This window comes from Ptychodera flava, chromosome 14, assembly GCF_041260155.1.
Source record: "Ptychodera flava strain L36383 chromosome 14, AS_Pfla_20210202, whole genome shotgun sequence".
Lineage (NCBI taxonomy): Eukaryota > Metazoa > Hemichordata > Enteropneusta > Ptychoderidae > Ptychodera > Ptychodera flava.
In genome coordinates, this window is record NC_091941.1 from 4,425,660 (window position 1) to 4,449,015 (window position 23,356).

Sequence of the window (23,356 nt, forward strand, 5' to 3'; positions counted from 1 at the left end):
CTGTATATTGACCTGATTCCTTGAACAAAGATGACGTAAAGTTCAGAATGTATTTGAAGAAGACCCATCTATGACAGAAGAAAAACAAACAACAAACAAACAAACGTACAGAAACAAGTGACCTTCAGCAGTCAAAGATATGATAAGGTCACAGATATGATTTTCTTGAAGGGAAAGGATCTCATGGAGATTTATATTACAAAGATGAAATGTAGAAACAGATTATTTGGTGATTCTGACTTTTATTGTACAATCTTTAATGGCTAAACTAAAGAGAATGACTGTGATTCACTAAACAGTGCAAAGGGCCAGAGATCACTTCGACACACATTTGAGCATAATGTTTTTGAGGAATGAAAACATCTAAAATGTGTCTGAAAAGTCCCAAATTTGAGTCGATTTTACTTTCTTTATGCCTAAATTTAACCTTGAAATAAACTGAAAAATATGAAACTATTTGTCTCTGGCTTTGGAGACTTTTCTTCAGCTGTGATGTGAAATCGGACGGATGGAGACCTGGTCTACCAAAGCCACAAGTCCAAAGTGTTTTAGATGTTATCAGGATGAGAAAAGTGGTTGGATGTCGTAAGGTGATAAAGTGAGAGCCACACTGAAGAACAAGGAAAATTTGAAGTGGAGGGCACGCATGTAAGACCAGACGGAGTTCTTCTTATGTCAAAGCTGAGGAGAGGCACTAGTCCAATTGTAGTTCATGAAGTGTATATATAGTTGCCTGTTGCGGGTGATGTTGGCAGATGCCCTGAACCAACACCTGGTTTTTTTCTGAATGTGTTGAGCTAGAACAGAAGATACATTTTGTTAACACCTTAGCTGTCATAATACACTGTGCAAACTGTTGTAGCTGATATTTGATACCCGGCCATTACGGCTGGGTGACTGTACAGCTATGAGTATCTTTAGGAGTGGCCCCAGGGCACATCACCCACACACACATACAACACACTTGCAGACAAACACTAAATGTGTCTCCACTTTTGTGCCTGTGTTTTGGCTGATAAATATACGTCTATCACTGATGTGTACTCAGTCAAAATATTGTGTGTGTAAACACATACCGGCCATTGATGGATCCACCTCCGACTTTACTCTTGCAATTTTGCCCCCGCACTTAATCAGCATCAATTGAAATGTATTGTGTACCGCTGAATCTAACACTGTCGGACAAACTCGCACAGAGAAGTCAATCCAAAGATAGCCTAACATCACAAGTGATGTTTTAGTCCATGAAACTTCACTTGAAGCGCAATGTTCATAGTGCATGTATAAACCAACCGCTAGAAATCATTTTCTGAATGTCCGCTATACACAGAGACTTAACAAAATGCTGTGCAACGAAAGGGTCTTTGAATGCAATTCTTCTATTGGGTATTACATAGATATCTGAAGAAATATATGCAGTTGAAAGAGTTCAGTTAGGAGACAAACAGTCTGTAGCAGGTATGCATTTTGTCTTACAATTGATAAATTTAAATTGTTTCTGGTGCTTGGAGGTTTAGAAAATCTCTCCCTTGTGAGTAAAGTTGTTACAGAACTTTATGACCCAATATCTCAATGTTTATATCAAATAAAAACAAGGAGAAGAAGAAGAAGAACAACAACAACAACAACAATCACAAAATGATGACTGAGGTACATTAAACACAAGTGTAGCACTGTGATTTGATTACCAACAACCATGATTTGGCCATCACTGGGGAATCATAGGCTGAAACCATGATTTGGCCATCACTGGGGGAATCATAGGCTGAAAACCATGATTTGGCCATCATTGGGGAATCATAGGCTGAAAACCATGATTTGGTCATCATTGGGGGAATCATAGGCTGAAAACCATGATTTGGCCATCATTGGGGGAATCATAGGCTGAAAACCATGATTTGGCCATCATTGGGGGAATCATAGGCTGAAAACCATGATTTGGCCATCACTGGGGGAATCATAGGCTGAAAACCATGATTTGGCTATCACTGGGGAATCATAGGCTGAAAACCATGATTTGGCCATAATTGGGGGAATCATAGGCTGAAAACCATGGCTTGGCCATCATTGGTAGCATCATAGGCTGAAAACCATGATTTGGCCATCATTGGGGAATCATAGGCTGAAAACCATGATTTGGCTATCACTGGGGAATCATAGGCTGAAAACCATGATTTGGCCATCACTGGGGAATCATAGGCTGAAAACCATGGCTTGGCCATCATTGGTAGCATCATAGGCTGAAAACCATGATTTGGCCATCACTGGGGAATCATAGGCTGAAAACCATGATTTGGCTATCACTGGGGAATCATAGGCTGAAAACCATGATTTGGCCATCATTGGTAGCATCATAGGCTGAAAACCATGACTAATGGTTACAGAATGTGTTCACCGTCTATAATTTAAAAATAAAGCAAAGGACATTTTCTTGTAAAACATTTTTACAAACTGGTGAGCTGCAATATTGCAGATAAATTTTGAAATTTGGGACAGGGAAGTAAACATCACGGACATGGTGTACTGACCCTACCTCAAACTGATATTATCTATTTAGACACCAAATTTCAGGCAGAAATCCATTATTCTGTACCAAGAAAGCCATAGTTCATTTTCAAATACGGGAATTATTGACAAAAATAAAACAACTGTGGCAACTATTAAAAGTGCAATGATAGACTTCAAGGTAGGTAATGTATATGGGGTTGAAAGTACATGGTGTACAAAATTCATAGCATATCAGTTACAAATTTTCAAATATTTTCCATTTTCTTCTGTGTCAATGCAAATAGTTCGTCAGTTACAATTTTAGGTGTGTTTTGAACATATTTTTTTGTACATCTTACACAGTGATGTAAAACGTCACAAATGTCGAATGTGAGAGTAAACATAAACTTTTTTCTGGAGAGGTGACAAAAGAAATACAGAAATATGAATAGATATATTTTCATGATGAATTCCTGTGAAAAATTCCAACCAAAACAAAGGTGCCTCTAAGCTCACATGTTGTGTGAGTACAAGTTTATTTCACATACATATTTGCTGGCAGTGGAACACAACTAGTCATATAAGTACACTGAACACACATTGCTGTCAATTTTGCTCCATCAGTCAATACCGACTGCTTAACCCCTGATAAAAAATACCTGACTAAGGGTGCTAGCTATTCACCCCAGGCTAGCTAGAACACGGGTCCTACCTCATCCATCACTCAAGGAGCTGACAAGTGGCTGTGTGTTGAAGTACTTCAGCACCAAAAGAACTAGACTGACTGGCTTTGGCTAGCCCATCAACACAGCAGATGGTCAAGCTGGACACTGCATAAAAACCGCTCTAAAACCTGGTTGTGTCTTACTCATTATCACATCACATGATATAGCCTATTCTATGATCAAACTCCCAGCAATGGCTGTATCTGATGTACATGCATGGTCAAGTGCAGAGTGCAGAGTCATTTGTTATCAGTAAGTTTTCGGTCATATCCTCTTATAAAACATCTGTTCAGGCTTAAAAAACCGCTTACTTTTACTCTCCTTTTTTTTTTTTGAACAAAGAGAAAGGCTTGAAGGGTAACTGCATCTAACCAAGGCTACCAAATATTGATTTGTCAAAAGTACACTGTTAAGTATCCATTCTGCGTCCCTATTCTTGTCAACAAACTTTGGAACGCAGTATCTACCACTATGAAAAACCCTAGCACAGCACAAACACAAGTCCAAACTTTAACGGAAATGTTTCTGTCTCGTTGGGTGATTCGGTTCATCAAGGTGGATATGAAAAACTATCATTTAGAAAAGTGATACTCTAGGGGTAAGGCTATCAATCGAAACATTATAATGCAATGCAATTGAGTGTTGTACAACACTTATCAATCGTGCCATACAGTGCTGATGCTAATAAGGTTAACTCTAGTGATAAGCAACAGTTGATAAAAAAACCCCAGTTTATCAGAACATTTATGAGTCAAAATGTTCTCTGTATCACAGTGAGAAAGAAAATGTAAAACCACACGTGGTCTCTCATGAAAATTGAAACGACATGAAACGAAGTGAGTGGGATCACAGAGAAAGCTTCATGCATACAAGACACAATAACTTTGAATGATGACAGACGTACGCCACGTCAATATGACAGTATTGATTCAAAGGCTGAATTCAACCTTGCGTAGATTTATTGTCATGCTCTGCTACTCAGAGAACATCTGTAAAACAATTTATGACAAAATTTTTTTTTTCATTTGAATCAACAGCAATTGAGACAATTTGGACAAGTGTTGGAACATGAACCATGGATCTGAATCTGAAATCATGAATCTTTACGAAATTCATTATGTCTGCAAGCGAAGCCGGAGGGTCATTCTACTTGGTTTCTTGTAGTGTTAGAATTAACGCTGCAACCACTGCACCCATGAAGGTCATTTCACTCATGTTGTATTTCATTTTATCGGTCAGGTGAAATTGCAACGATCACTGATAAGCCATGAGTCAAGAAGATGTTCAATCTCGAGTGAATTTCAGGCCTCCTACCACTGCATTGTTTCTTTGAAAATACCTTTTTGTTTCCTTCACTACAAGTGTACCCTGCATTGTCACAGTATTCTTGTTCTGGCTATTCTCCCTCGCAAGGGGACTGACTCTTAAACGGTGGCGCATTCAGAGTTTTACCTCTGACAACAATGCGGCTACAATAGCAGTGATCAATACAGCTGCGTTGAACATGGACTCTGTTAAAACCATGCAGTCTAACACCCACATTACTATAACTTGCTTCAAACTCGTGAAAATTAAATCAAATCGTCTTATTAAAAAATTTCTAAAGGGAACCCAGACAGGCTACAACGCAGTGTTGGCAAAAACCGTGGAAAAGATTTTTATGTTTGGTTTCAACAAGATTTATGGTATAACTCTAAAATTGTACGATTTCAACCAGGATATAAAATGAATTCAATTATGGTTTGAGTTAACACAGAAAACTGCTGGTAATTATGTCAGCCATACAATACGCGGTCCCTTAAGTGTGAATGTTGCATCGCACTTTTCCACGTCAGTGCACACTTTATTGAACAACCTGCTTCAACAAAACTACACAGAGGCAGTCATTAAGGAAAGTGTGAAAACTGGTATCATATTCGCCACAGATTGATAGCAATGTCATGACAAACTGACAGGTGACGCAAGCTAATCAAGATTGATTTGGTGGCCGCTGTGATTTCCAAATATCATCACCATATGATTAATATTTTCAATTACGCTTCAAGTAGTATTTCTTTCCTCTGTTGATGATTTGATTTGATAAACCCAGAATACCCAACTCTTGCTCCTTTCCTGTTTGTTTTTTCAAACTACCTGTTGATTATTCACGTATTAAAAACCATGAACTTCCCTTCCCATATCTCTATGAAATATTGACTATTCTTACTTAGGTCAAAGGTCAAAGGTTATCAGAGATTTCACACTTTGTCTCATTGACACGTATGATTTCTTGTTGATCCTTTTTTTCTCAAGCCTCACACGAACACACACACAAACCATATCAAAACTAGTACAGCTGTACAATCAAATCGTACAATTTTCAGTACAAATAACTCATGGAAGTAGTGTTAGACAAACATCTTAATTGTGCAATTTTGGAATGTATATCAAAAACACATAATTTTGGTATCTACTGAATATTATATCACTGAAATATTTATGAGTTATGCCTATGCAAGCCTTGTATGGACATTCTTATTTAAACTCGATAAAATCACCAGACTGTGGCATGTATCACTTTTCATGAAGAACAAATCTCTGGAATTGATGTCAAAACTTGAGACAGCAACTTTGCTCCATTCTGGAATGCAAATTTCACACATTAGTGTTGGTTTTGCCGACAGGGAATTCTACTTTTTATCTTCAAATACACATGTTGAAGGAGGAGAAAGAGGAGCTGGACACATGTTTTGCAGACCAAACAGTCATGATCATGACATTCTAAGTGCAATCAACAAGTGTATTAAGAGTCATCTTAATATTAATTTTTAACCCCACTGTAAGACCATGGCTAACACTGCAGTTGTACAGTTGTCAGTATTTGTATGTACCTAGCTACCTATATAAAGTCAATGCTGTTCTGCATGAAAAGTCTGGACACACCATAAAAGTCATCCTATTCTGGCAACATGTAAGTGCTATCAACAACAACAACACAACCAGCTGCAGACCTCTGCCAGGTTGCATGTCAGGTACGTGACCGCTCTAACTTTTCACAAGTTACCACTGCTTGAAAACAAATTACCCCTTGAACAAAATACTCTTCCCGTCTTACTCATACACAGTCCTTCATTTGATATGATCCTTCAAAAAAAGCCACTAAGTACCCTCAGTGATTAACCTTTCCATTTCTGACCATCAACTGACGCTTACTTCCCAAGCCCACGGAATACTTCCAGGCTGTAAGGTGTGCATGCTTATCATATAAATACAGGTGTGCATGTGTGTGTCCAGGTGACAACAAGATTGTACACTGAAACAAGAACTGCACCTCAAGCCAAAGGTGAACACAATATGTACATTGGATTAGATCCTATAATACCCACAGTACAGGGAGTAAAGGCCTGCTGCAACTGATAACAGAGTATGCACACATTATTCACCTACAGCAATCGGGGCGGGGGGAGAGGATTTAGAAGGGGGGGTTTCAATCAATCCTGGCAGACAGATATCATTTTTGTTGCTACACTGGATGATAAATGCCCCACGTTCTTTTTGTCTGTCATAACTTGACTAGAACCGGTAAGCTGACGTGATATTACAGTGCTACACAATGAAATATGACGCTTTTTAAATGATAGTGTTGACACGATCAAATTACCTAGGAACACTGAACATAGCACAGTTTGCTCATTCAGATCCACACAATATCACAGGCCCATGGATGTTTGAACAAGAAAATAACTGACACAATTTATAATATATGTCTACCACCATTTCAGAGCGATGCCTTATTATTATATGGTAAGCTTCCACTTCAGTGAAATATGACACTCCGACAAGGAACGAAAACTATTACTTTTCTTGTTTTCTGTTGTCAATTTCAAAGCTACAGGCAAGTCACAGCGTATTCACATGTATACTGGTGTTTGCACAAAAATGTTTTTTTACAAAGCATTTCAAAGCTGTTTTTCAACATAGAGGACAAAGTTTGCTTGATGATAGTCGTCTCGGCAGGTTAAATTGCTGTTACATCCATTTGTATTAAGTGGACTTACATATGGATTTGAAGAGCTGAAACCTCACGGCTGACTTTGAAAATTGTTTCCACGTAACATCACCTACTTACTCCAAAACATAGCTTTGTGTGTAAGGCGGTGAACATGTTCAAACCAGTCTAGTCATTCCATTGGTTGAATTCAAAATTTGTCCTCAGCAGCCTTTCCTTTGTTAAAACTCCACAGAAAATGAACCCCCTCAAATACTCATCATAAGCTACTTTGTATCATAGCCTTGCCCTGACTTACAAAGTGACTTTGGAATTTGACATTAAAAATTTAACCTTTGCGACAAAATAAAGAGAAAATGACAACAAAAATTCCAGAATAAAACTATCAGAATTTTCTGGTCAGTAAATATGTACGGTGATTACCTAATTATCGAATGATATAGGGTAATATGGCTCAACACTTTTATACTCAATGTTCTTGTTGCTATCAACATGTACATAATGAAAATAAATATAACTTGAATTTAAATTTAACAATAAATTTCCAATTAAAAACATTCAAAATAGCTGTGAAAGTTTATCAAATACATAACATGTTTGACTTTGTTGTCATGACAGAAGACAATTTCTAACTAACATCTAAAATTACCTTCACTCAAGTGAAATTGAGGTGGAACGACAAAGTTTTTATAATATCATTTATTTATGACTGACATATAAAAAAAATGGTTGCTGGAATTAATGACAAATACTGTCATTAGCAATTAATGAAACCCATCAATCATTTCTACACCTATGAACAACAAATGACCTTGTCATGAATGTATCCTCATTGAAAAACTTTCTATTTACACTCTGTTTTCAGGCTTTTCTCTTGTAATTGTGTCGCTTTGCCAATCAGTAAAGTTACCTTCTAACTTCGTGTTTAGAAACAGGTCAACATTTATTGAAAAGTTTTTGATTATTTATTTGATTGTTTATTAAACATAAGAGGTGTAGTAATGCAGGTGTGGATTGGAAGATGAATTGACCAGAGAGCTATGGAAGGAAGACAGTGTTTGTAATCTCGATCAATGCTGTTACACTGCAGATCTTGCACTTTTTCATCTGGTATACAACTTTGATATTTTTCTGTGATGGTTCACTTGTATATAACTCTTTATTTTACCGGTGAAGATGGACCATTGACCTTGAAACGAATGAATCTGGCATAAACCTGATACAAAAGACTTGGTTATGTAGAAAACCTCATTCAATTTTTAACCCATACTTCGATCGTGGAACTTTGTGACAAACCTGTATCACATTCAAATTTTATCTGGTTGTTTCACACGGGTTACACAGCCTTTTGTTCCATAAAATCAAAAATATTAATCTTTAGAGGTCTATATTTCAGTATGACATGAAACATTGTCACTGCATGTATTTGAGATACAGAAGACACCGTTGGGATAATCTCTTTTTGTTTCAATGGTTGATGTGCACAGTTCTGCTAAAGGCAATGCATTCTGTGTCAGCTCAGCATGTGTAAATCTTTCCCTTGTGGTGGACGTGACAATGCCAGAGAAGTTTTTTTATCATTTCTGTTCAAGACACAAAAAAACTATCAACTGTTTAGGTCTCCTGCACAAATGGAACCATGATACCCTATCATGGAAAATATCTGGTAGTCTTGAGAGGCTGGGTTTGTCATGTTGCAACAACACAGGAAAGAGAGACAAAATACTATTGATTTTACAGTATTCACAGTGCTGCAAGGCAAAGCCAGGTCTCCATCAAAGTGTGTATTAGAGATACCTTGTGACAAGCATTTTGTTTTGACAGCTTGCTCTGCAAAGACTGTACTCATAGATATTCTCTGTAACCATGTGATGTCTATGTTTGCTGGGGATTTCTTTGGCAGATACACTGCTAAACTGCCTGTCTTTGTCAAGAACTGCCTTTGTTTCAGAGAATCTTGTCTTCAACAGAACACTCCCTATATGCTGCAAATCTCTCTTAAAATTCAAAAAGAAATAAGAAAAAAGAATTTCAAGGTATGAAAACAGGAATAATCTTTCAATTCACCTTTTCACTGCATTGATGGAGAGGCTCTGAGTGTTGGGATAAATATTATTTTTGTAGAGGTATTCAACTTGGAGGAGATGCCATGTCAGTGGGAATACCAGCGGAAGTGACAATGGCATGTTTTTTTTAAAATCCTGACACAAGTGTCTGAAGATTCCTTCAAGACACCAAACAACAGATACTTTAAATCAATTACAAAGGATAAATGTGTCTAGTGTTGAAACACAATATTGTCTCAAGCTGAGACTGTGTATTACAAGTGTAGTTTACACTGCACTTCAAGATAAACTGATGAAAAGACAAGACTCGGCCAGTTTTTCTTTGCTTTTTCATCACCAGACATGTTTTATGTTAGGTTGCTGAGGCACATTATTTGTTGTGGTTGCAGAGTCACTTTCAGTTTTGCTCTGGAATAAACTACAATCTGAATCCTACTGAGATGCTGAAGGGCCAACTGTCTTGGTGGAAGCATTCTCATTGACCGCTAAGGAATAAACTACAATCTGAATCATAATGAGATACTGAAGAGCCAACTGTCTTGGCAGAAACATTCTCAATGACTGCTAAGGAATAAACTACAATCTGAATCATAATGAGATACTGAAAAGCCAACTGTCTTGGCAGAAACATTCTCAATGACTGCTCCAGAATAAACTACAATCTGAATTATACTGGGATGCTGAACAGACAACTGTCTCACTAGAAGCATACTCAGTAACCTATCCGGTGTTTGTATTTCTCAAAACTTGGTTATCGACAACGTGAGCTACAATTTTTGCTACATGACAACGGTTGATAAACTCGTGTCAGGAATTGTAATTGATAACAGTTTGGCTGTTCAAGGATGATTTGTAGTCTTTGCAAGTCATGTTGGCATGCACAGAAAAGCGTGCCATCAGTTCCGGAAAAACCCTGCCATAAGCATAACCTATTATCACATCCACCTGGTAGAAAATTGATCTGTATAAATAGTTGGATAACATCAAGTGAAAAATTGAAATGTTGACTAAATGATCAAGAGGACTGAGCATGGGACATTAGAAAAGTACACTTAAGGACACAGGGTTATAAATTAAACACCCCAAAAGCAGCTGATGTTATAAAAATTGTTTGCAGAGAACAGTGAAACCTGGACACCTTTCAGAACCGGGGTGTTTGTTTACAGCTATTTTTACTGTGATATATATGGAAGATGATGTTATCAAAACGTCAATAAACCATTGTAAAATTCACAAAATATGCAACAAAATATCACTTTCATAAAAGATGTTGATTTTTTTCACTTGGATGTTACATATTTAGGAGTATTACTCCTGTAGAAGTTGATATTATTTGATTCATATCATAGAATTACGCATCAATACTATGGCGTTGTTCTACGACGTCAGCCAACTAGGTGTTCTTGGTATGCATAGCAATCGAAACAACATCTAAAACTGTAGCTGTGACCTACCTTTTCAGACATTTAAAGATGGTATAAAAAAATAAAGCTATCACAGGCTTAAAGACACTGGTGACCCCATGCCAATACAGGTCACCCATATCTGATTGAATCAATGAAATAAAGTTGGGCCCAGTGATAACATCAAGTGATAAAGCCATCAAAAATGACTGTTAAATACCTGTGTTGCCTTAAAATTCCCTTTTCAATGCATTCTGATGCAAAATTTACGACAGTTATAACTATAATTCGTCAGTCACATTTCGGTAAAGCTAATCCCAGGCCATAGAAACAAACCTGTTTAAATTTCTGCCCTTCTGCCATTCCGTTTTGACCTTGCTGTGTACTATAACCTGTTCTGCTGTGAATAAAATCAAAGCTATATACAAATTTTAGGATGGAGCAGACACACTGGTGTAAAATATGATAGTGCAAAACAATAACAACAATGACAACAAAAACAACAATGACAACAACAACAACCATGATACATATTTTTACTTCTTATAATGCTAGTTTGATCACAGAGACTAGGGCCATTATCAAAATGACATCCACTGTTCATTTCACAATCATCATTGAAACCAGAACACAAATCGTCTAATCACTGCAATGTCTCTATTATCATTAAAACTGTCATTACATCCATAACAAATATTTTCACTGTCATCACCTAATCCAGTATACAATGATCAGATCCTGAAAAACTTACACGATTGCTGTCATTGGACTGTTAATTATTATTAACATCATGTTCAACGCTAATTTCACCACCGATACCAAAACTAACCATCGAGATCATTTCAAATCTCACCATTGTTATCAGCAATATTGACTATCATCATCATGTACAGATTCAATGTCAATGTCACTCAAACTACCTGTCATAACAATTTCAACTCTTGCTATGATCATCACTGAAACCAAAAGACAATCATCTAGTCACCGTCATGTCTCTGTTATCATTAACTCTTTGAGTGCTGTATTTTTTCCAAAATTTTGTGACATTTTACCAATTTTTGTGAATTTTTCTGTAATTGTTTTCATAATTTTTGACCACATGGATATCACATTCCATTGGCTACAGTTTTTTATTAAAAGTTTGGCAAAAATTTAAAAAAATTGACTGGAGTATATTTTATGAAGGTGGCAAAAATTGACTTTGGCGGTCAAAGGGTTAAAATTAGAAGTCACCAGCCACCATTAATCACACTCAATCCAACACTACCATTAAGGGACATGACCAAAACCAATCTTTACTATCTGTGTTTGCCCTGTCATAACCAAACGTAATCACGTGTTTGTAGTTATCAAAACAAGAATTCAAATACCAAATGCCAGCAAATACAAAGAGGGCAACAAGGGTTCAACAAACAAAATCAATCAACTAATATTGTCACACTGACTCGTTGACTCTCTGCAAACAATGTGAAAGTATCACGATGAAATAGCAGACTGGGTTGACAGGCTATCAGACAGTCCAGTGTGCAAGGCTGACAGATAGATACTGTATGGCAACTTATAATCCAGACAGGACGAATGCAGATAGGTGGTGTATGGCAACTTTGAAACATAGCGTACAGATAGTTTGGTGTCTGTAGTAAGGAAAATAGAAAGTCATATATGCCAAACACTGCTGATGTGCACCATGCTTGGAAGGTTATATTTGATTGGTTGATTGTCACTATTCACAGCGACTTAGGGAGTCTGTTTGTATTATTCATTTATAACAGTAAGATTCTACCAATCAATTGGATAACAGCTTACGAGATGCTGCACATTAGCCCATCAAACAGTGAAAGACTATTAGTGAAAGATTTTTCCTGACAATTGCAGTGCCTGAAAAAATTTACCTATGCATTCAATTTCTACTCTACATAGTATGTAAACCTGAGAACATCAGCCAACAAATATGCTTACATGTCAGGGAATCAGCTGACTGCATCTTTTATCATACGGTAACAAAACCTGGAAGCATGGGCCAATCAAATGCCCCCATGTGCTGGACTAATTATTACACCAGCAATGTACACCAGCCAATCAATTATCTTCTTGACCACACTGTCATATGATCTGGGACACTGGACATCACAGTTACATGACCTAGGACACTGGACATAGTTACATGACCTCGGGGACACTGGACATAACAGTTACATGACCTGGGACACTGGACATAGTTACATGACCTGGGACACTGGACATAGTTACGTGCAGAGAAACGAACAAAAGGGTGAACTCAGCAGTTTCCGTTTAAACAAAATTTATTACAAAAATAAAACTAATTGCTAAGTCAGGGATAGAGTACAAGCTTTAAAAGTGTACAGATTACTTATCTCAGCTGGGACGGCAAAGCTCCAGTCTCAGAGTTGTAACAGTCAGTCGGATGAATGAACAGTCCTTTGGCTTGCAGGCTTGAAGCTGCACAAAGTCCACAGTATAAATCCAGCGTTGACAGTGAAGGTCTTGAAAAGTCTTGAGAATGACTACTGCTGGAGTTTAGTAACACACAAGAGACACGATCCCAAAAGTCTGACTGGAAGCTGTGCACGTCCCTTTTATAAAGGCATATAAGAACATCTAGAACTTTTATTGACATGCTAATTACTGTTCTAAAATTATCTCCCTTACACAACTAATCAACTTTCCAGAACATTCCAAACATGACTAATTGAATTCAAGGTTGTGAGGTCATCAAGGGCAGTGACCTTGGGAATGTTCTAGACTGATTGAACTCAGGTCATGATGAGTGTGGGGGAAATGACCTACATACACACCCCCTCTTCAAAAAAGAAAATTTTTCAAAGAAAAATCTTTCTTTTACAAATGTAATCTTAAAAGTGTGAACAACAATAAGTTCTAAATACGAGAGAGACAGTCTGCAATTAAATTGTCTCTGCCTTTGATATGTCTAATGTCAAGATTAAACTCCTGTAACATTAAACTCCATCTTAGCAATCTCTGATTTTTGCCTTTAAATTTCTGCAGAAAACAAGAGGGTTGTGATCAATATAAACCACTATTGGCTGATTTGAAGAAGTAACATAAACTTCAAAATGCTGTAAAGCTAATATCAAAGATAAACACTCTTTTTCGATTGTAGAGTAGTTTCTCTGGGATTTGTTAAATTTGCGTGAAAAGTAGCAAACAGGATGTCCCATGACTATCTTCTTGCAATTTGTTGTTGGAAAACTTGAAATGGCACTGAATTTGGCATAAAGTATGCACGGCAAAGTCCGGTTATTTTTACTGAGTTCGATAAAGTCATTGTTCGGCAAATACTTGGCTTCCTCCTGGAGATATTCCGCTTTCGCAGGATTCAGTCCGTCTGGATGTTGTTCCACTGGATTACTGTCGCAGACATCTTCGTTGTGTAGATGATGTTTGTCTCGTTGGAACATCTTGGAACAAATGTTCATGGATTGGTTCTTTCAGCTGTTGTTGGTGTTCTGGCTGGAGGTGTGCCAACTTTGTAGACTCCAGCTTCTCCAGGATTTCTGAGTTCTGAAGCTTGACCGAGCCCAGCTTTGAGTTAGAGTATTTTCACTCAAGTCAGTTTCAGTATCACTATCTTCATAATGGTTTGAACTGACTGCACTGACAGGCTGAGTTATAGTAGGATTATCCCTATCCAAATATGGCTTAAGCATATTTATGTGACATAGCTGTTTTTGTTTTCGCCTGTCAGGTGTTATTATGATGTAATTTAAATCACTCAATTTCTTATCAATTAGGTATGGCCCAAAGTAACGAGCATGGAGTGGTTTGCCAGGAACCGGAAGTAGAACAAGAACTTTTTGACCTGGTTCAAACTTCCGTTTTGAGGTGTTTTTATCATATTGGGTTTTCATTGACTGCTGAGATGACTCAAGATTTCTCTGGCTAATTCACATGCTTTAGAGAGTTTTGTACGAAAATCTGACACATATTGCAAAATATTCAGACAATCATCATCGTCTGATAGGAATTTCTCTTTAACGAGCTTAAGTGGGCCACGGACTGTATGTCCAAATACAAGCTCAAATGGGCTAAAACCAAGAGACTCTTGAATTGACTCTCTAACAGCAAAGAGCAGAAAATGAATTCCTTCATCCCACTGCTTCTCTGTGTCAAAACAGTAGGTCCTAATCATGTTTTTCAAAGTTTGATGAAATCGCTCAAGAGCACCCTGACTTTCTGGATGATAGGCGGATGACCTATACTGTTAATGCCTAGCTGATCCATTACTTGTTGAAAAATACCAGACATAAAGTTGGAGCCTTGATCGGACTGGACGCATTTAGGGAGGCCAAATAAAGTGAAAAATTTGACTAAAGCTATCACTATAGTCTTTGTCTTTATATTTCTCAGTGGTATGGCTTCTGGGAACCGAGTTGATGTACACATAATTGTCAACATGTACTCATTTCCTGATCTTGTTTTTGGTAGGGGCCCAACACAGTCTATTAGTATCCTACTAAATGGTTCTTGAAATGCAGGAATTGGCTGTAAAGGGGCCTTTGGAATGGTCTGATTTGGCTTTCCTACCATTTGACACGTGTGACAAGTTTTACAGAAATGTGCTACATCCTGCCTGAGATTAGGCCAATAAAAGTGACTGAGAATTTTATGATAAGTTTTCCTGACTCCTAAGTGACCAGCCCAGGGCGTTTCATGGGCCAGGCGCAATATTTCAGCACGGTAGGGCTTTGGAATCACAATTTGATGTTTTATAGCCCAATCTCATCAACCAAGACATCTGGAGGTCTCCATTTACGCATGAGAATACCAGATTTTGTATAATAGGAAACAGAGCTATCTGAAGTTTTATCTTCATCATCTACCCTGTCAAACAAAGACAAAATATCTGGGTCTTTGTGTTGTTCTGCAATGAGATTTGATCTAGAAAATGTCTGACTTTGGTCAGCAGAAGTTTTACTGGAAGTTTCAAATCCACGAGGGATAACGGAATGATCCGTGTCAAACACCTGACTGAGAAAGGTGTCATTTAAGTCAACATCTGTGACATTATTTTTGAGAGTATTTTGATTCTCGGAAGTTTTCTTTGACATGGCTCGAGTAATGGCACATGAAGGAAATAAATCGGGTATCTCTTGTTCAATTGGCTCTGGATCCTGATCTAAACTAGGATTATCAGTCACAAGTGGATTAGTAATGACCTTGTCCCCAGCAAGGTCGTTTCCAAGAAGAAGGTGAATCCCTTCAAAAGGCAAAAAAGGCCTAATACCTAAAGTCACAGGTCCAGAAACAAAGTCCGAAGACAAATAGACATTATGGAGAGGAACAGGAATGTAGTCATTACAATCTACCCCCTTAATAAGAACTTTAGAACCTGAAAATGACTTTTCAGAAAACGGCAGGGTATCTGCCAACAAAAGAGACTGGGAAGCCCCGTATCTCTTAAAATTTTGACAGGGGTAGCGGAAGAGAAATCACTAGAAAGTGATATAAAACCATTATGAATAAATGGCTCGAAAATACCCATAATGCTATCTTGAGAAGAATTGACCTTGACCTCATTAATTGGGGATAAGAGGGGTTTAACCTCAGAAAATGTGTTGCACACATTATTAGACTCTAATTGAGTTGATGAAGAAATAAAGCCGCTTTGGCTTAGATCCACTTTGACCACTTTGACCTTCACGTTTTCTTTTCAATTTGAAACACTCTGACATTAAATGGCCGTCTTTCTTACAATAATTACAAGAAAGTGTACCAAACTGTTTGTCAGAAGGAGATTGAGACTTGGGATCTGATGATGTGGAAGTGTTACTTGAATTTTGTGAACTGTTGTCATTTGATTTTCTACTCTCCTTTGAAAAATTCTTGGATGAAAAGGACGAGTTAAATTTACCTGCATTGTTTCTGTAGGAAAAGGACTGGGATGGTTTGCTGAGAAATGAAGATTTGTGGGTCAATGAATAATCATCGGCCAAACGTGCAGCAACCTCTAATGTATCTGCCTTTTGTTCATTGATAAACGTCTTGATGTCACTCCGGATGCACCTTTTAAATTCCTCAATCAAAACAAGTTGTCGTAATTTGTCATAATTCTGACTGACCTTTTCAGAAGAACACCAACGATCAAACAGTTGTTCTTTTGTTCGAGCAAATTCAACATAAGTTTGATCCTTCACCTTCTCACAATCCCTAAATTTCTGACGGTAAGCTTCAGGCACCAACTCATAGCCCTTGAGAATTAATTCCTTCACAGAATCATAATTTGAAGCCTGCTCTACTGACAACTGAATGTAAATTTCTCTGGCTTTACCCACCAAAGCACTCTGCAAAAGCATAGACCAGGACTCCTTAGGCCAATTCAGACTCTGAGCAATTTTCTCAAAATGAAGGAAATATTTATCAACATCCTTTTCTTGGAAAGGGGGAACTAACCTGAAATGCTTAGTGATGTCAAACTTGTCTGAAGGGAAGAATTTTCCTGACTGTCCAAGCTCTAAACGTTTCATTTCTAATCTTTCCTGCCTGTCTTTCTCTCTCTGTCTTTCTTCCATTTCTAATTGCATTTGTATTTTTTCTTTTTCTAATGCCTGTCTCTCTTTTTCCATTTGTAATTCTAGTTTCTTGATCTCCAAATTTGTCTGCAATTCTAATTCTAATTTTCTGAGTTCAGAGGTAGACTCGGGCTCATAATCTTTCAGGGTGGATTCCTCAAATTGGCCTAAATCAACTAGATGTTTGGCAATACGGTACTGTATTTCCCTCTTGCGCATAGATCTTTTGACTTCTACTTTAAGGAAATTGGCCAGTGCTATGAGGTCATCTTTTCTGAGGGAATCAAATGTGTCCTGATCAAGGTCATCCATTTCCTCTGGTTTAAATTCCGCCATGATTAAATTTCGCTGAGTTCACAGTATACAGTAGTTTTGAAAAGGCTGGCAAAATGTTGTCAAACGGCTCAAAATGTTCGTCTCCCGGACGAGCCCCCAATTTGTTACGTGCAGAGAAAACGAACAAAAGGGTGAACTCAGCAGTTTCCGTTTAAACAAAATTTATTACAAAAATAAAACTAATTGCTAAGTCAGGGATAGAGTACAAGCTTTAAAAGTGTACAGATTACTTATCTCAGCTGGGACGGCAAAGCTCCAGTCTCAGAGTTGTAACAGTCAGTTGGATGAATGAACAGTCCTTTGGCTTGCAGGCTTGAAGCTGCACAAAGTCCACAGTATAAATCCAGCGTTGACAGTGAAGGTCTTGAAAAGTCTTGAGAATGACTACTGCTGGAGTTTAGTAACACACAAGAGACACGATCCCAAAAGTCTGACTGGAAGCTGTGCACGTCCCTTTTATAAAGGCATGTAAGAACAATCTAGAACCTTTATTGACATGCTAATTACTGTTCTAAAATTATCTCCCTTACACAACTAATCAACTTTCCAGAACATTCCAAACATGACTAATTGAATTCAAGGTTGTGAGGTCATCAAGGGCAGTGACCTTGGGAATGTTCTAGACTGATTGAACTCAGGTCATGATGAGTGTGGGGGAAATGACCTACACTACACAATAGTTACATGACCTGGGACACTGGACATAGTTACATGACCTGGGACACTGGACATAGTTACATGACCTGGGACACTGGACATCTCTCTGGAAAACCCAGTGATCAATTGCTGCTGTCTTGTTGACAGAGCAATACTATCTGGGTAGATCAATCAATCAATTGATCAATTATTCTGAATATTAATACATCATATATAGATTTAATTTGCTCTGACAATCAAAACTGACTTGTTGGCTTCACCCACAAAGGATTTGTAACATTATTGTGTTCTTTACCAGCTATGAATGTTATTTCAGATTTGCCTGATCAAATTTTCCATGCATTTGATGCTATTTGAATGATATGGAAGCAATACACTGGAAAAAATAGCAGAATATGACACCTCCCATCAAATGGCCTTCCATGTTTTTGAAATCACCAATTATGAGGATCCTGCAACCAAAGTTAGTTACTACCTTGTAACTTTGGTCGCAGGATCCTCATAATTGGTGATTTCAAAAACATGAAAGTGTGCTGATGAGAAAGAGGTGTTAAAGGGCAAGTTTCACTGAACACACCTTTAACACACCTTTCTCATCAGCATACTTTCTCTATTACACATAGATTTTTCAAGGTGAATGTTGCCATTTAAATAGAATCACGCTCATCTAATACAGACATCTCTGTATTACAGACACTTTAGCCATTCCAACATTATCCATAATAGACAGGTTTCACTGTAAACTTTGAACACCTTATTTTATTTACCTATATATCACTAGAAACGATGCTTGCAGTAAAATAATTGCTCGGGAAGGTCATGTCCGTCACAATCTCACTCTGAGCAGGTGTTTACGGGAACTGTTCATTTGCTTTAACCACTCTGATAGCTTGCGTGATGCATGGTCAATTTTTCTGCAGGTACCTCAGTCAAATAGTGATAACTTGTCACAGCATGAAAAGAAAACTTAATTGGAATTAAGAAGAGATTACTTTCTTGGATTAACGTCAACAAGCAGTTATTACATTGTCATGTAACAACATTGTGATTGCCATCACTGTGGACATTACAATAGCAAGAAAAATAAAGACAATTAAAATGACCGTGATAGAATACAAAGATTACGACACAAAGGAGAGGAAAAAATGCAGAAACTCCTGTTTCTGCAAAAGGTTGAGAAGAGACCACACTGAGAGAAAACTTGGCGAATCCTAACTTGACAAGGCACAGCTAGGAGAACCAGACAGCAACATTGTATATCATGGTCTATCTATGTGAGGGCTATCTAAGTGTTGTAAAGGGCTATTGACAATACCTGTGTCATTAACTGGAAGAAAATAAAATGGGTCTGTTGAGGTTACCACCTCGTTTGCCAAATGACATGCATTAAAAGGAGTGGAAAGTAGCATTGGTAAGATGACACTATTAACTTGGCTTTCAGAGTCACCTGCCTACAAGCTGGCCCTTGCTTCCATTGTCTACTGTGCCACTATCACTTCGTAGCAATAATAATCAACAAGATCATTACAGCAATGAAGGAAGCTGACTCTGGCTATCAAGATTCGGGGCACTATCATTAGTGTTTTTGACAGCGTCACTCACTGGAAGATAGCATTGAGAGATGACAATATGGCAGGAAAGAAGATCCCTTGCAAATTGCATCAATTAGTTTGTAGCCTGAAAAGCTTCCTGATTCAGCCTGTCCACTTGTTCCAATAGGAAGGCAATTCTGCATGACAGAAATCTACGAGTACATTCTTGTTGAAGAAGTCACCCATGGCTACAACCTCCAAGTAAGGACAATGGTAGAATGTATGATTCATGGGGGTAAAGAGACACACAGAGAGAGGGCTATTTCAAAATCTCTGATGTTCAGAAAAAAGAGAGAAAAAGTTATAACTTGGGCAATTCATATCTGTAGCATAGATTATGCAGTGTATACCACTAATTAGCGTTCCTGCCTGGAGAGGAAAGTGCATCTTGTTATTGTGAAATGGATCCCAGTATGAAGTTTTCCATTTTCACCAATACTCACAGCAAACATTACATTCATGTCAATAGTATGTGAGAGTGAAAAAAGCTGATGGCATAAACAGCGATCATTTCTTGAATTTTTTTTCCCGCATTTCATAAAAGATGCAGCCAGTAATGCTGTATTCGGTCTGTGAGCCTGGGTTGATTTTTCTGATGTGGATTGGGTCTGTCATGTCATCATCTTGACCTTGTCAATGAAATGCAAGACTACTGCTTATAGGGGTCAGTGTATTTTATGCCTCCCATTTCCACTCACTCAACAGATCTACACTTTCATTGAAACGTTATTGCAGTAATCCTTCAGTCAAACAGGAAGTACAACAATTGACCGGAGTCAGGCTAAATATGATGGACTGATTTGTTTTATGGAAACTGGAAATCCTGTTTTTGTGTAAGTGTTCACACTCACGCTTCAAGCATGGCAGGGAAACAAAAACTAAAGGTTTTCACTTCATTTCCCTTTACTTTGTCAGTTACTTTTACTCTATCATTATTTCTTGGAGGAAGAGCAAGTCACATTTCAGATTACGTCTTTTCAGAAACGCTGAAAAGATACAAATTTCTCATCACTGCTTTACCACACAGCTGATTCAAGCAAAACTATTAATTCTAAACTCATCCAATCACCAACTCAACTTGTCTAGACTACATCTCACGCAAACTTTACCTCAATCCTTTCAGAAGCACATGCCCAATATTTAGAAAAAGTAAAGAGGAAGATGTTCTATTTGTATTGCAGTTTTATTGTTTCTTTGTCTTGCAAGGCTTCTATAAGTGCGTTATTCTACCGGCACTATGGTACTATTCAGATATCGTGACATTATTTAATCAATGAAATGATGAATAAAGATATTACCCATAATTCAGTAGTCATTTTACCTCTTTCTCAGTAATCCACAGATTACCCAGAAATCATCAGCACTACTCTGGTACCCAAGCTGAGTGGAACCTTTACTCTTTTTAAATGGCAGGTAAAAACCACAGCTACAAAATCAGTGCATGCTGTTGATGTTATCACTTATATGATGCTATCATTATAATAAAAACTATGTTGCTGGGATTGTTAAATTCTATTCTCTATTAAATTTACTGTACTCTACATTTCATTGGCAATGTGACAGTACTCACTGAAATCAGTGTCACTGAATGAAAATTTAATTATTTAAAATCTGCGTAGTCTGTTTTCAAAATAAGCATAGCCACTCAGGCAAGTATACAAAAGTTTAGGGTCACAGAGATTTAAAAACCATCAGAAAAGCCGGTACTCTATCTCTTGAAGTTAACAACCTGTTTGAAGGATACTTCTTTGTAAAATCTGGAACTCTGTACAAATTGAGCATGGTCATCCACACTTGCACTGAATAAAATCACTTATCAACTACAACAAAAGCAAGTATATGTGAATCCTGTGATGGTTCACTGGTGACACACTGACCATGGTATAAAATATCACTCCAGATAGCTGATATGTGTATATGTACGACTCTATCTTTTCACAAGTTGTCTGTCTCACTTTTTTACAAAGCGATCAAATCATACCATCACCAATACCTTAGATTCATTTTTGAATTGAATTGACAATTATAAAATGTCTTTCACAGGATTGATAACTGTGTTCTTAACAGATCATTCCAAATGCCTTTTCAAGTGCTTTTTCTTAACTTTTAAATTGTAAAAAACAAATAATACGAGCCATGTGTGTGTGTGTCACAAGACACAAAATTAGGATGCAAAGCCATATTTGCCAGTGGAGAAGATTCTATAAGGTTAAAGGACAACACTTGTAATGATATGGTTTTGTTCTCTACGGATGTATGCAATGTTACAGGGGTTCAAGTAGGACTTTGAAGTGAGTACGCAGTGATGAGTTCTACAAGATGACATTTTCCTGACGTATGTACTCCAAGTTGCACAAGATCACGGGATGACCTCTGCATGAATTTCCTACAGTACACATAAGTCACGGGGGAGTAAGGTACCGTGTTCTAAATTAAATTTGACATCTAAATAGCGAGACAGATTGACAAATAAGCATTTATATGCTTAATGGTTAGAATAATCACCAAAAAATTCTGAATAGCTTACAGGATGAGTTTGTTGATGTAGACATATGGTTAGCCAGTGATCTGCAGGTTGCTGTGTATTCAAATAATTTTCTTTACCTACGCAGAAACCTGTCATAGGCTTGCTTTCCCACGAGACCTAAATGCATGCCAGTTCTGAAGAGATATATGCTTTATACATGCTATGGAGTCTATCCTAATTGTTAAAAGTGTTAAAAATAAAGAGGTTTCCACTTTGCTTTGCGTTGGGTTTATAAAGGTGTCAATGTATCATAGCATGTTTGTAATTTTAGTAATAACAGCTCCAAATTTGTCAGTTTGGAAATAGTATTGTGAATAACATTACAACAAACTTACTTTGGTGTAAAAGAAGGTTTCTATAGGTATTCTGCGCAATATATTTAAAACCTTTTCATTGATAACTGGAAAAGAATCATTCTTAGGGACGAAATGATGGCTTCAGAAACAGCAACAGGGTGGACCAAAGTATAGAACTGACTGAGTTGGAGGATAAAGCATTACTTTGTAACATGCACAAGTGTGAACAGCTGGTGGGAGTGGTTGGTTAGTATAAGTCAGTGGTTTACAACATGGATGTCCCTGAATGTTTGGAGTTTGGGTATTTGGGTTTTCAGCGTGGAATGTAGAAGTGAGACTCACTTCTACTGTCTCTGGTATGAGGTGGGATAGGTAACTGCAGGGGTAAAAATGGTAAGAAATCTGACTAAATAGTAAAATGATTACATTGATGGAAGAATTGTTGGTTAGAATGGCTTGCAAAGCTGAGATTGAGAGGAAAGATATAAAATGGGTGTGTCAGGGGAGGGGTTGATGGAGGTGTTGGTTAGAACAATGTTAGATGTAGAAACGTCTATTTGATATTTCCTACAGAGCAAATCAGTCAAATATTTCTTGAACATTTAATAGTTGATGTAGCAGATGCCATCTACTGATGTTCGAATCAAAAAGTACATGTACCATACCATACCTCGGTTAAAAAGTACACACACCATGTTTTTTCCTCTTTGTAAATACACATTAAGATA

The 23,356-nt window shown here is 37.5% G+C and overlaps 1 protein-coding gene and 2 long non-coding RNA genes across 3 annotated transcripts in view; 2 read left to right on the forward strand and 1 right to left on the reverse strand.

The window, feature by feature from the left end:
• LOC139149026 (5'-3' exoribonuclease 2-like) overlaps positions 1–23,356 on the reverse strand; it is a 140,793-nt gene that overhangs the window by 14,131 nt on the left and 103,306 nt on the right. The gene's annotated exons all lie outside the window — the stretch shown is intronic.
• On the forward strand, positions 3,136–5,391 carry LOC139149028 (uncharacterized). Its single transcript, XR_011556067.1, has 2 exons — positions 3,136–3,464; positions 4,250–5,391. It is a non-coding gene; the product is annotated as an uncharacterized lncRNA (long non-coding RNA).
• LOC139149007 (uncharacterized) lies at positions 18,782–22,331 on the forward strand. The gene is made up of 3 exons (XR_011556059.1): positions 18,782–20,006; positions 20,511–21,218; positions 22,076–22,331. It is a non-coding gene; the product is annotated as an uncharacterized lncRNA (long non-coding RNA).